Below are 13,919 nucleotides of genomic sequence, written 5' to 3' on the forward strand. Positions count from 1 at the left end.
ATTTGAAAGAAATTAATACTTTTATTCAGCACGAATGCATTCAATTAATCAAGACATTTACAACATTAGAAAGCATTTCAAACATTTTGTACATTCTATGCCTAAACACAAAAATATTCAGAACAATTGTTTTTAAAATTGATAATAATAATCAGAAATGTTTCTTAAGCAGCAAAATTATTAGAATATTAGAATGATTTCTGAAGGGTCATGTCATACTGAAAACTGGAGTAATTTACTTATCAAAATGTAAAATATATTCAAATAGAAAACAATTATTTGAAATTGTAATGTTTCACATTTTTACTGTGTTACTGCATTTTTAATCAAATAAATGTAGTCTTTGTGAGCATAAGAGACTTTCAAAAAATATTATAAAATCTTACCAACCCTAAAGTAATAAAAATATATTTCATTTCTTTCTTACATATACATTATTATTTAAAAAAAAATAAGAAAGTGTGAACTTTATGCACAGAATACCCAGAATGACTTAATGTTATTTGAAGTATGGGATGCTGTATCTCACAATGCAAGGCATTTGACCTGTCCTTTTAGTGAAACAAAAGAAAACATTGCAATATACAGCTTCTTAACTGATTTTGAAGAATTCTGCATGCAAAAACTGATTACAAATGAAATATAACATCATATTCTAGAGATGAAAACCAGACACATCTTTGAAAAAACGTATTGCTTTACATATTATTTCCATTGTACACGATTACAGAGAGCATGAGTGACTTTCGAGAACTGCCATATGTTTTAAAGCTTTCACACCCATATCATTCTCAGATATTTCATCACCACACATCCCGGTATGGGCCTCCCATTTGACTCTTTCAGCCAATAGCAGAGAACATAACTTGGCACACTGGTGACATTGCATGATACAGTTACATGCAAACATTTTTGCACACAACCACTGAGCAATTAAAACCAACCTCTGGGAAACTGTAAGTACCTGCCTCTTTAAAGAAGTCCGTACTTTGCTTTGCACGGAGGCTGGTCTTTTGAAACTAGAACAGAATGTGCTTTGTGAGGGGCACAGAGTTGACTGTTACACACAGAGCTGTATGAAAATGAGCACGCTTTGTGCACATGCACAAACGGCAGCCTAAACAAAGCAGATGGAAATGCTTGACCAATGTCTACACATTAGAGCCATTCCTCACTGTCTGCAGACAGTCTAAAGGGACTGATATTAGGCTTGGGCAACAACTGAAAAAATCTTCCCTGGGTTTCACAGACAATGTTTAAGCCTGGTCCTAGACCAAAATGTAAGTCTGAACTGTTTCAGCTGAAAGAAACTTGAACTGACTGATTTAAAAATAAATTAGTGCCTTTGTTTTGTCTCAAGATGCACACCAGTAATGTTCTTTTCTAAGCATGTTTATAAAAATGACTGAAATATTCCATAAATCTGGTTTAAACTAAGCCCTGTCTGTGAAACCAGGCCTCTATCTTAATATTTTTCAGCTATTTACAATGCAGTATGTCTCAGTAATTTATAGTGCTATATGCTCTGGATGGCTTTTTTAAGTAGTAAACCATTATTTTTAAACCAACAAGCAGCCAATGTTTTTCATTACATGAACACAAGATCTTAATAATTAAAAATAATAATAAAAATAAAGAATAATTCTAATAAAATAGTCAGTGTTATTTTAATACATTTTAATACTATTATAATTTTTAATATTTTATTTTACTATTCTATAGGTTTTAATATTTAAATATTTTTTTAATATTCTACATTTTTTTATGAAATTTTAAAGTTCATTATTTATTTGTTATTATATCTAGCTTAATTTATTTCAATCTGGAATATGGGGGTGTAAACGAATCTAAATATTGAGAAAATCGTCATTAAAGTTGTCCAATGAAGTTGAACACTTTGAAAAAAAAATTGTTCAGTAAACTTAAAATAATTTGTTACCCTGCTGCCTTAAAATTTTAAGTTGGATCAATTCAAATATCTAAGTTGTCACTTAGTACAACTTAAAATTATAAGGCAGCCAGGTAACAAATTATTTTAAGTTGATTCAACAAATTGTTTTTTACAGTATAGTAATGCAAACTTCTAATCAAAAGAATACATTTTGATATATTTACGGTAGGAAATTTACTAAAAATCTTAATGGGATATGATCTTTACTTAATATCCTAATGGTTTTTGGCTTAGAAATTTATAAATGTGACCTATATGATGTATTGTTAGCTATTATTACAAATATACCCATGCTACTTAAGTTTTGTGGTCCAGGGTCACATGAGTTTGAAATACCATGCACATGATTAAACTATATAAATGTTCGTTCCTAGATGAACTATTCCTTCAAAAGCACAGGAATGGTTTGACATCCAACTACAACAAATGCATTTGCATAAAGTGATACAACCCATCAATTCCCCCTGGTCAAATTGCGCAAGGCTGGACATCCATTCATGGAATATGCTGTCATTATTCCATGGGCCAGTGTTGATCTTGTGGATTAACGAACTGTGGAATGTCTCCTCCATCAGCTGTTTCTATGGAAGTCAAACATAAACAAAATTCTTCTGAAACTGGATATGAAGTTCCTCCCATAATGCCCTTAGGGAAACGTGCAATTCAGAAACAAACAGCTCGCAAATAGTTGCCGCTGGGTGTTTTTTTACCGTCTTGTTGATAGGTGGAGATGTTTGGATTAGAGTCTGACTAACTGAATCCCATGACACACTGATCGGAGACAAAACAAGACGAGCAGATGAGCTCAGCTGAAGCTGCTGCTGCTGCTGTGTGTCCACCAACTGTGACCAATGACAGAGCTGTTACTGTCACAACATATTTTCTGACGTGTTACAGAAAGAAATGGGATATTCAGAGAACAGGACATTTTATCCATTAGGAATTGATTGGATTGTGAAAAGCAACATTATGTACAAGAATGGAGCCAGATTGATGGAAGAGGTTTCAGTGGTGTCAGAAATAACAAAATGAAACCAAAATGTTCACTAAGTGGACACAATGATATTTAGTCATTTCAACTTTAGATTAGATTGGTTAGATTTTTGTTTTTGAAAAGAAGTCTTATGGTCACCAAGGCTGCATTTATTTTAGGGCTCGCACAGGTATTTAACATTTCATGCCCTAATGAAAAAACAGCTAAAACCAGCCTAGGTTTTTTAGCTGGTGGTCTACCAGTCTGACTAGCTAGGACCAGCCTGGCCAGGCTGGGAAAGTGGCCAAAACCCCTCTAAAACCAGCCCGCAGACCAGCTAAAACCAGCCCAGATCCATCTTTTCACACTGAGGACAGCTGAGGGACTCGTATGCAACTATTACAGAAGGTTCAAACACTCACTGATGCTCCAGAAGGATAAACTTTTGAATGAAGAAAATAGTGTACATTTTTCTTATTTAGCCAAAATATCAGATTTTTCTCATTTAGTACTGCCCTTCAGAAGCTACAGAAGATACTTACATGCTCCTCAGAAGACAAAATAAGCTAAATTTACCCCGATTTTCAAATTCAAAAAGTTTTCATCCCCTGGCTCTTAATGGCTCTTCTGAAGCATCATTGAGTGTTTCAACCTTCTGATATAGTTGCATATGAGTCCCTCAGTTGTCCTCAGTGTGAAAATATGGATCGCAAAATCATACAGTCATTGTTGGAAGGGGTTCAAATACACAAAATTGCTGAAAAGCCAAATAATTTGTGGGACCTGAAGGATTTTTCTGAGGAACAGCTGGCAGTTTAACTGTTCAGGACAAACAAGGGACTCATGAACAACTATCACAAAAAAATAAAAAATAAAAAATCATTCAGGTAACAACTCAGTATTCACAATGAATTGTATGTAAACTTTTGAACAGGGTCATTTTTATAAATTCAACTATTATTTTCTATTGTGGACTATATGTAAACATCTTTTATGTGAAATATCCTATTCAGGTCAGTACTAAATAAAAAAAAATAACATGCATTTATTATGAACCCACTTAGTTTGGTAAAATCTACATATGTAAACTTTTGACCTCAACTGTATATCGGTTCAAAATAACGGTTATCTGTCTCTTTTCTGTAATATCTGTAATAATCGGTATCCGCACTGGCCCTGAAAAACAGATATTGGTCGTCTCCTAATTTATTTGATCAAAAATTCGACAAAATGTTAGGGATATCGGTTCACAAAAACTAAAATGGTGTATTTGCAAGTATAACTGCATATTCAAAAAGTGTAGGACTTAGAAAACAAGAAGATTACGTGGCATCTGCCAATAATCAAAATTGTTTCACATGCAGTTTTTACATTTTCACTACTTGGACAAACACTTTTTACCACTTGGAATAACATGCACTGATTACCTGTTCATAATAAGACCAGGAATGTGCATTAAAAAGGTAAACAGGGTAAATTTTGATTTCACGTTGACTCACAAACTATTGCATAATCCAAAGCAGAACAAATCACACTAAGACAAATGCTCAACGACCTTGATTTCTGGGTACTTGTGTGTCTCTCGCTCCACATCTCACCCTCCTCAGTAATTCTGGCATTCTTTCTCTGGCTCGTGATTGTGTCACAAGATCTGCCTCAATGGACGTCTTTATCGCAGCGTGTTGACAATAGAGCGTCTATATGCATGCAGCCCGTATGCGCATGTTCTGTTCAGCACATATGCATCTGCAGAACGGACACCATCTCAGGCTCGAGGCATTCCACTGTCATGTTAATACACGATCATGGGATGAAGCTGTCTGGCTACCACCTACACGCACAAAACTAACAATTATGCAAATGGCTATACTGGGAGAACAGGAATTTTCCACTGAGTTTGAACAACAAATTCGAGCAGTTTAGGTTTTAAATGCTTTTGCATATTTAAAACGGTCATTTAGTTTTTTGAGAAACAGATTTCATTGAAAAACATCTCTGTTAGAACATTCAAAACCTGTTTTGGAAGTTCAGTGTAACATTTCTATTTCGCCCTGAGGCTTTTTCCTGGGAAAGAAAGCTTTTAATGATACCAAGCAGTGCACTGGGGTCAAACTGTACCTTACATACATTACAGTTGTAGATTTCTAAGGAATTAACAAATGATTAAATGTACAGTAAAAAAAAAACAAAAAAAACAAACAAACATGCATGTCAATTAAAGGGACAGTACACCCAAAAACTCACCCTCAAACCTGAGTGTTTCTTTTAGCTGTTGAACACAAAAGAAGATATTTTGAAGAATGTTGGTGACCAAATGGTTGACGGTAGCCATTGACCTCTATAGTATGGGGGAAAATACTATGGAAGTCCATGGCTACCATCATCTCATTGGTGACCAATATTCTTTAGAATGTATTCTTTTGTGTTTATCAGAAAAAAGAAATGCATGCAGGTTTGTAGGTGTGTAACGATATCAAAATCTCACGTTACGATAATATTGTGATGTGAAGTTCACGATCTAATGCACTTTAAGAGTTCAAAATTAATCGTTCCAAACCCATGTTCCTAACTAAGAAAAGTTAAGTCAGAATTTAATTTAATTTAATACCTGAACTTTAAAGGGGACTCAACCCTCTTTTTATTTGTGATATACTGTTTTAGTGTAAATTACATTCACACTGGTGTTTTAGGAAGCCAAACAACAACAACGCTGACAGTAATAGCCATGTATTCTAAAACAATTGTACTGCAAAATAAATTAAAATGAATATATTTTGTATTATTTGTAGTTTACACTACAGTAGGGAAATTACAATACTTCTTTCCAGATTACACTTGAAAGAAATATTTTGGATTTGGACTGCAGTAATGTTACCCATTTAAACCGCTAGCTGTCAGCAATTCATTCTGCACTTTTAGAGTTTTTAGTAGATATTTTATTTTGAAGGAAAACTCCAGCTTTAGTGAAAACAAGCTTACGACAAATCTAGTGAAATGCTGTAATCATCTTCTTCAAAAACAAACCCACCAAACACGTGCTAAACTCACAGCACATGCAATAAATAAGAACGTCTCTAAACGGAGACGTTCTGAAGCGCAGAAAACACCGGATCACGAGCTGATGGCCTGAACGACATGTGCGCTTCTCTTTGAAACAAGCAGCAAAAACAGACTTGATGAAGGTATTAAGCCATTTTGCGCTTTCGATTTTAGTTTCATAACATCATGTGACCACGATAATATCGAGACAGTTTTTCTATCGCAATATCCCGATCCTGATGATATCTTTACATCCTTACAGGTTTGGAACTTTCCTTTAAAATGTTAATTTTTGAGTGTACTGTCCCTTTAACTGTTATAAAATCTGTTTGGTAGCTTATTAAATGTATCTTACATTCACTGAAAAATACACCATGATTTACTCACCCTCAAGCCATTCTAGGTGTATATAACTTACTTCTGTGAGTTATATTAATAAATATCCTGGCTCTTCCTAGCTTTATAATGGTAGTGAATGGGTGTTTAGATCTTGCAATCCAATAAAGTGCATCCATCCATCATAAAAGGTACTCCACACAGCTCCAGGGGGTTAACAAAGGCCTTCTGAAGTGAAATGATGCATTTTGTGTGAGAAAAATACCAGTATTTAAAACTATAAACTGTAATCTCGAGCTTCCGCTTACTGTCGCACGCTTGTTCACAAGAGAGAGGCTTTCCATTGGACGACGTGGGACACAGGTGTAAGCTCTGGTGAGAAGTGACAAACGTGGAAGTGCAGTGAAGAGAGCAAAACAACACACCAGTCACCATTTAGAAGTATAAAATGAGGATTTGTAAAGAAAAATGTCAAAGGATTTCATAAGCCAAGAGGAGACTGGTTTTCATTTGCTGTGAACAAAACTTGGTTCTCACGAGACTACCATATTCTCACCAGAGCTAAGGCTAGGTCTACGTGCTACATCATCCGCTGGAACACCACTCTCTCATTATGCGCATACGACAGTTAGCAGAAGCTGGAGATTACCATTTATAACGTTTTAAATATGAATATTTTTCTTACACAAATGCATCAAATCACTTTAGAAGGCCTTTATTAACCCCCTGGAGCTGTGTGGACTACTTTTTATGATGGATGGATGCACTTTAAGCATAAAGCTTGGAAGAGCCAGGACATTTTAAATATAACTCTGATTGTATTTGTCTGAGAGAAGAAAGTCATAAACACCTAGGATGGCTTGAAGGTTTTAATTGAGTTTTAATTTTGGGTGAAATGTCTCTTTAACACCATAAGATGTAACGTAAAACCTGAATGTACATAACTGATAAGAGTAAGAAGAAACTAATTCATTAAAACCAAAACCAAAAATCATATTAGATCCTGTTAGATTTATTAGTTTTTCAGAATACATAGTAAGGGAATTTTTAACCTTATAAATGTAACACTTTGTTAACCGTTTAACCAGTCTTTAATCTTTAAAAATTACAACATTTGCAATAAAAAAAAAAAAAAAGATTTGTTAGGATAGGACAATATTTGGCCAAGATACAACTATTTGGAAATCTGGAATCTGAGGGTGCAAAAAAAATCTAAATACTGAGAAAATCGCCTTTAAAGTTGTCCAAATGAAGCTCTTAGCCATGCATATATCTGATCAAAAATTAAGTTTTGATATATTTATGGTACAAATTTTACTAAATATCTTCATGGGACATGATCTTTACTTAATATCCTAATGATTTTTGGCATAAAAGAAAAATGGATCATTTTGACTTATACAATGTATTTTTTGACTATTGCTATAAATATAACCGTGCTACGTAAGACTGGTTTTGTGCTCATGGGTCACATATAAACATTTAGTTTGCTAATAAAATACAACTAACAAAAGCAATCACAATAGTTCCTAAAAAGTACACTACTGCGGCAGTGAGTATAATAGACCATGGGTGGAAATACATATGACCTTGCATAAATCAAACATATGGTTGAAAGCCCAGAGAAGAATGCACACTCAACAGACAACATGCTTTGCACTGCAGCTACATTTTCAGACTTAGGAGAGAATGAAAACGAAAAAAAAAGCTCCTTCAGGAAAACGCTGACTATGTCTTCTTGAATGTACAGTGAAAAGAAAAAAAGGGAGTTTTTCCAAAAGTCACAGGGTTCAAACAAGAAGCAGAAGATATGAAACATGTGTAGCAGAATTTCGAGTTTAGGAGCCAAACTTTGAATGAAAAGAAACTTTGTGGATGCATTTTCTGAATTAAATGGATTTTTCCTGTGCAAAAGTCACTGCCATAATGCCAAAGTTATAATGCTGACTAATTCCTATTGCTCATTTTACAATTAGTACAAAGACAATAAGCCAACTTTTGTCAGGAAAAAACATTTTAAGACATTTTGAAGAATGTCTGCAACCTTACGATAGCTGGTACCCATTGACTTCCATAGTATATATTTTTTTTTTCATATGGTAGTCAATGCCTACCAGCAACTGTTTGGTTACCAACATTCTTTGAAATATCTTCTTTTGCATTCAAAAAACTCAGATACAGATTTAAAACAACATGTAAATAATGACACAACTTGTATTTTTTTGAGTATCTAGCCCTTTAAGCTTTCTATTTAAGGTGACTATTGCTCTCAAACAGTATAAATGTATCTGCAATGCATACACATACAGTATGTGAGAACATATATGCACTCTTATATTTTAGGAAGGGATCACCATATTTAGCAGTCCTTTCCATCTAAAACAATTAAATGCATAATCACCAAAGGTCAAAAAGCTGAATTAATACACAAAACCACTTTTTGTTACATGCAAAAGACAAAAATGCTGCATTACCAGCATTTGCAACTGAACAAACCACACAACTGGTAGAAAAAAAGCACATACATGACGCTTTCTTCATATCTCCTGGTGGAAATGTGGAGCTCAGGAGGGCGTCCAGCACGAAAAGAGACCTTGACAGGCTGGTGCTGTCAGTTGTAGAGTAAAGAGAGATTGGAAGAGGCCCTGTATTACTTACAGAAGCCTGTTTACGTGGACTACTGTTCTGGATAGACTATACTGCATGTGTGTTTCAAAGAAAAGACAGGCAGTTCTGCAAAAGCAGCCATACCATATGCATTCTATATATATACTCTCACCCATAGGGAGGTGCTCAGTGTCAACTCAACACTTACACAATTCACATAAAGACAAACTCATTTCCTCAACTTCAGAAACTAGTACTTATAACTAAGATATGCTCTTTAAAACTTGAACTTGAACATTGAAACTGAACTTTCTCCACCCTGATGTTACAAGACACTTTTCCTCACCATTTTCAGCAGGGAGCTTGTGTGAGAATTCAGTTTTTTGCCTCTACTTCGCATACTTTCATAAGATTCCTTTTAAAAGTGAACTTCAGCAAATGCATGTTAAGTTTTGACCCCGCGGATTAAAGTATCAACAAAATGCAAGAGAAAATCGAAGGTCCAAACCTTTCAGCTTGATCAGGTCTATGAGATCATTTGCGCGTGCCAGTTGGAGATGTGAGGTCGCCAGTTTGGGATCCGAGGAGGTACAGTTAATGGGGGAAATGCGCGGAATAGCTAAAGTTCCATGGCTGAACTAGGTCCTAAAGTTAGTTGACAGCCCCGAGAATCATTCAGGCTTTGTGTGTCCCTCACATTCCTTAGGAAAGGAACACAAACAGCAGTGGAAATCCCACCCTCCGTGCACGAGCATTCGCTCATTGGATGGAGACATGAAAGAAGCCCTGTGTTTAGAATCAGGAGACCAGCGAGAACAAAGCCACGGAACCCGTTCAACTACTTTTCGCGTTCTCGTTCGGTTTCTAAGAACGAAAAGTGGTAGTTAGTTTTCGAAAAGAAGAAGAAGAAGAAAAGACATTCAACTTGAGGCACTATATGTTCACAAAGGACTTGAATGCTTCAGATTTTATGAGTGCATCTCTTTAACATAAAATACACTTTTTTACATTACAATAATTTTTTATTGCCGTATTACTTTATTTTTCCTGATCAAATAAATCTGCTAAAATAATACGTCACCGTATTTATTTAAATTGAATTTAATCTATTTTTATGGACTTTTACATTTATAGTAGCATATTTAGTCAGTCTTGTATTTAATATATTAATGACAATTATAAAGATATAATTTGTCATTATTCCGTCTGATGTTTTTGAATGAACGAATCATTTCGTTCACCGTTGTTTTCAGTCGTGAAAGATTCGCTGTTTTAAATGAATCAGTTGAGTCGAAGTTCTAATGACTCGCGAATAATACAAAATGCGCTCATAGATCGCCACCTACTGGCATTGATTTATTAGCATAATTGTCGTTTATTTGTATTTTTTCCTCTTAAAACATATAGTATTTTAAGTATTAAAATACATAATACATTATAAGGTAAAAAGATAAAATAATAATTACTCAACAATAAATATACAGAAATAAAAAAACAAGAAAAAATCCTTAGTAAATGGATTTAAAACACTTTGGGGTGGGATAAATCAAGTAGTAATAATGATTAATAATGAATAATTATAAAAATAAAAATTATTATTATATACTGTATTTAAAAAAAGACAAATTGTTGTTTAGGTACAATAAATAAACCAATTATTTATTTATGTATTTATTTATATTTTTAATAATAATAATAATAATAATAATAATAATAATAATAATATACTTAAAAAGTAAAAAAAGAAAAAAAAAACATTTTATTTATACAACTACTACTACTGATAATGTATTTTAAAATTTAAAAAGAATTAAATATATGAGAAATATCCCAATAAATATTTTTATGTATTTATTTCTATTAATAATAATTATGTATTTAAAAAAGTAAAATAAACCATTTTTTATTAATAAGTCATAATGTAAAAGAAATAAATCATATAGTTATTTATGTATTACTATTAACAATAATAATGTATTTTTAAAAAGTAAAAAAGAAATTCAACAATAATTTTATTTATATCTATTAATAATAATAACAACGATAATAATAAATATTTTAAAAAGAATAAAATTTTACAAAAAAACAAAATTTTATTTATTAATTTAAATAATTTTTTTTATTTATTAATAAGTCATAATGTAAAATGTTTATTAATATTATTAATAATAATGTATTTATTTAAAGAAATAATATTTTTGTTTATTTTTATTAACAATAACTATAATAAAAAAATTAAGTAAAAAATAAACCAAATGTTACTTTATTTATTTCTAATAATAATGATAATAATAAAAATAATGTATTTGAAAAGTAAGAAAATCATTTTTTATATATTAATAATAAAAATGTAAAAGAAATAAACCATGTATTTATTACTATTAATAATAATGTTTAAGTTAAAAAAATTGTCCTATTTAATAAATGTATTTTAAAAAGTAAAAAATATTTTATTTATTAATAATAATGTCAAAAGAAATAAACATATTTATTACCGTTAATAATAATGTATTTTAAAAGTAAACAATAAACCAAATTTTATAAATAATAATAATAATGTATTAAAAAAGAAATAAACTATATTTTAATGTATTACTATTAATAATAACAATGCATTTTAAAATGTAAAAAAAAAAAAAATAATAATAATAATAATGTATTTTTTACATTTTAAATAAAACAAATATTGCATAGACCATTTGTATTTTAATTCTGATAAATTCAGCTGTATTTCCACAGATGTTAAGTACGCTGATTGTAAACTTTGCTGTAATCTCTGGTGATCCTGATGAAGTTGAGTTTTCAACATCTTCCCATCCTCCATTGCCTTGAAACCCCAGGGTACATTTGGTCATTGGACTGGACTGCAAATAATTCGCCCCTATATAAGTGGGGCAGAGCCGGCCATTCTTTGACGCTGGCGTTGGGATCTTTGCCAGAGAACTGGCCATAATGCCACAATGAGATCTCGGCAGAGGGCCCAGCGCGGCTGGGGCACGAGACAGTGAATATAATTGAATGAGGACACAGAGACCTACTTACACCATCTAGACACTGAGAGACAGACCCTGTAAGAAAGAGAAGGACCAGCATACTATTTCCTGCTAGAAATCCTGATATTTATTTTTATTATCCCACTACAATTTTTAGGCATTAGAAACACAAATCAAGTATTTTTTATAGTGAGAATTAAAAATATAGACTCTACTGAGTTAATTCCAATTAATATCATTAAACCTGCAAACTTTTTGTAACTGTGCTTATTGTAGTTTGGTGTTTTTTAATAATAGAAAATAACTACTAGTATCATGCTATTATTGAATTTATTATTGGATACTGAATTACATTTTATTTTTATACTCTGTTTTCATTTTCAATGATCATTCTAAAGCTTTAGTCATTTTGTGTTTTTGTCATGTTTATTCGTCTTTGTATTCATATGCCAGTTTTTATGAAGTATAAGTTTTAATTTTAATTTTTTTTTATACATTTATACTCAAACTGAGAAACGAAAATAAGAATGTTGGCAGAAATAAAATGTAATATTTATATATTACATTAGTGATCTTAAAAAAAGAAATATTAAAAATCAATAAAATTAGCTTTTTTAATTTTTGAGGTTCGTGGTCAGTTTTTTATGTAATGTTTATATTCAGCAAGGATTAATTTAATGGTTTTAAACTGACAGTACAATATCCTATTTTGACAAATAAATGCTTTTCTTTTGAACTTTTTAATCAAAGAATTTTTGGGGGGAAATCCACAATAATATTAATATGTAATAATTATTAATATTTTCTTCAGCTTTAAAATTCAACTTTGTCATTGCAAGATTAGATAAAAATTTGCTATAACAAGAAAGGAAGGAAGGAAGGAAGGAAGGAAGGAAGAAAGGAAGAAAGAAAGAGGGAAATGAAGGACAAATTGTAAGAAAGAAAGAAAAAGGAAAAGAAAAAAGAAAGGAAGAGGGAAAGAAAGAAAAAGGAAAGAAAAAAAAGAAAAAGGGGAAAGGAAGAAAGAAAAAGTAAATAAAGAAAAAAAAGAAAGAAACAAAAGAAATGAAAAGAGGAAAAGAAAGAAAGACAGGAAGAAAGAAAAAGAAATAGAAAAAGGAGGAAATAAAGAAACTAAAGAAATGAAAGCGAAAGAAAGGAAGAAAGAAAAAGGAAAGAAAGAAATAAAAGAAAGGAATAAAGAAAAAGGAAAGAAAAGGAAGGAGAAAAAGCAAAGAAACAAAAGAAATTAAAGAAACGAAAGAAAAAAGACATAAAGAGGGAAAAGACAGGAAGAAAGAAAAAATAGAAAAAGGAGGAAATAAAGAAACAAAAGAAATGAAAGAGAAAGAAAAAGGACAGAAAGATATAAAAGAAACGAATAAAGAAAAAGGAAATAAATAAAGGAAAGAGAAAAAGGAAAGAAACAAAAGAAATCAAAGAAACAAACAAAAAAGTAAAGACAGAAAGAAAGAAAAAATAGAAAAAGGAGGAAAAAGAAACAAAAAAAAGAAAAAGGAAAGAAAGAAAGAAAGGAATAAAGAAAAAGGAAAGAAAGAAATAAAGGAAAGAGAAAAAGGAAATAAAGAAACGAAAAAAGAAAAAGAAAGAAAGAAAGAAAAAGAAAGAAAGAAAGAAAGAGGGAAAAGAAAGACAGGAAGAATGAAAAAGAAATATAGAAAAATTAGGAAATAAAGAAAAAAAGAGAAAAAGAAACTAAATACAATTAAAAGAGGGAAGGAAAGAAAGACAGGAAGAAAGACACAAGAAAGAAAGAAAGAAAGAAAGAAAGAAAGAAATGAAATACAGAAAGTAAAAAAGAAAGAAAAAGAGTGAAGGAAAGAAAGAAAAAAAGAAATTAGGTAAAGAAAAAGACAAAAACAGAAAGGAAAGGGAAAAGAAGAGGGAAAAAACAGATAAGAAAAAAAGACAAAAAAAAGAAAAAGAAAGACAGAAGGCAAGCAAGAAACAAATGACAGAAAAAAAAACTGCAGACAGTATTTTTTTTGTAGACAGAAAG

Source organism: Garra rufa, chromosome 9, assembly GCF_049309525.1.
Source record: "Garra rufa chromosome 9, GarRuf1.0, whole genome shotgun sequence".
Taxonomy (NCBI): domain Eukaryota; kingdom Metazoa; phylum Chordata; class Actinopteri; order Cypriniformes; family Cyprinidae; genus Garra; species Garra rufa.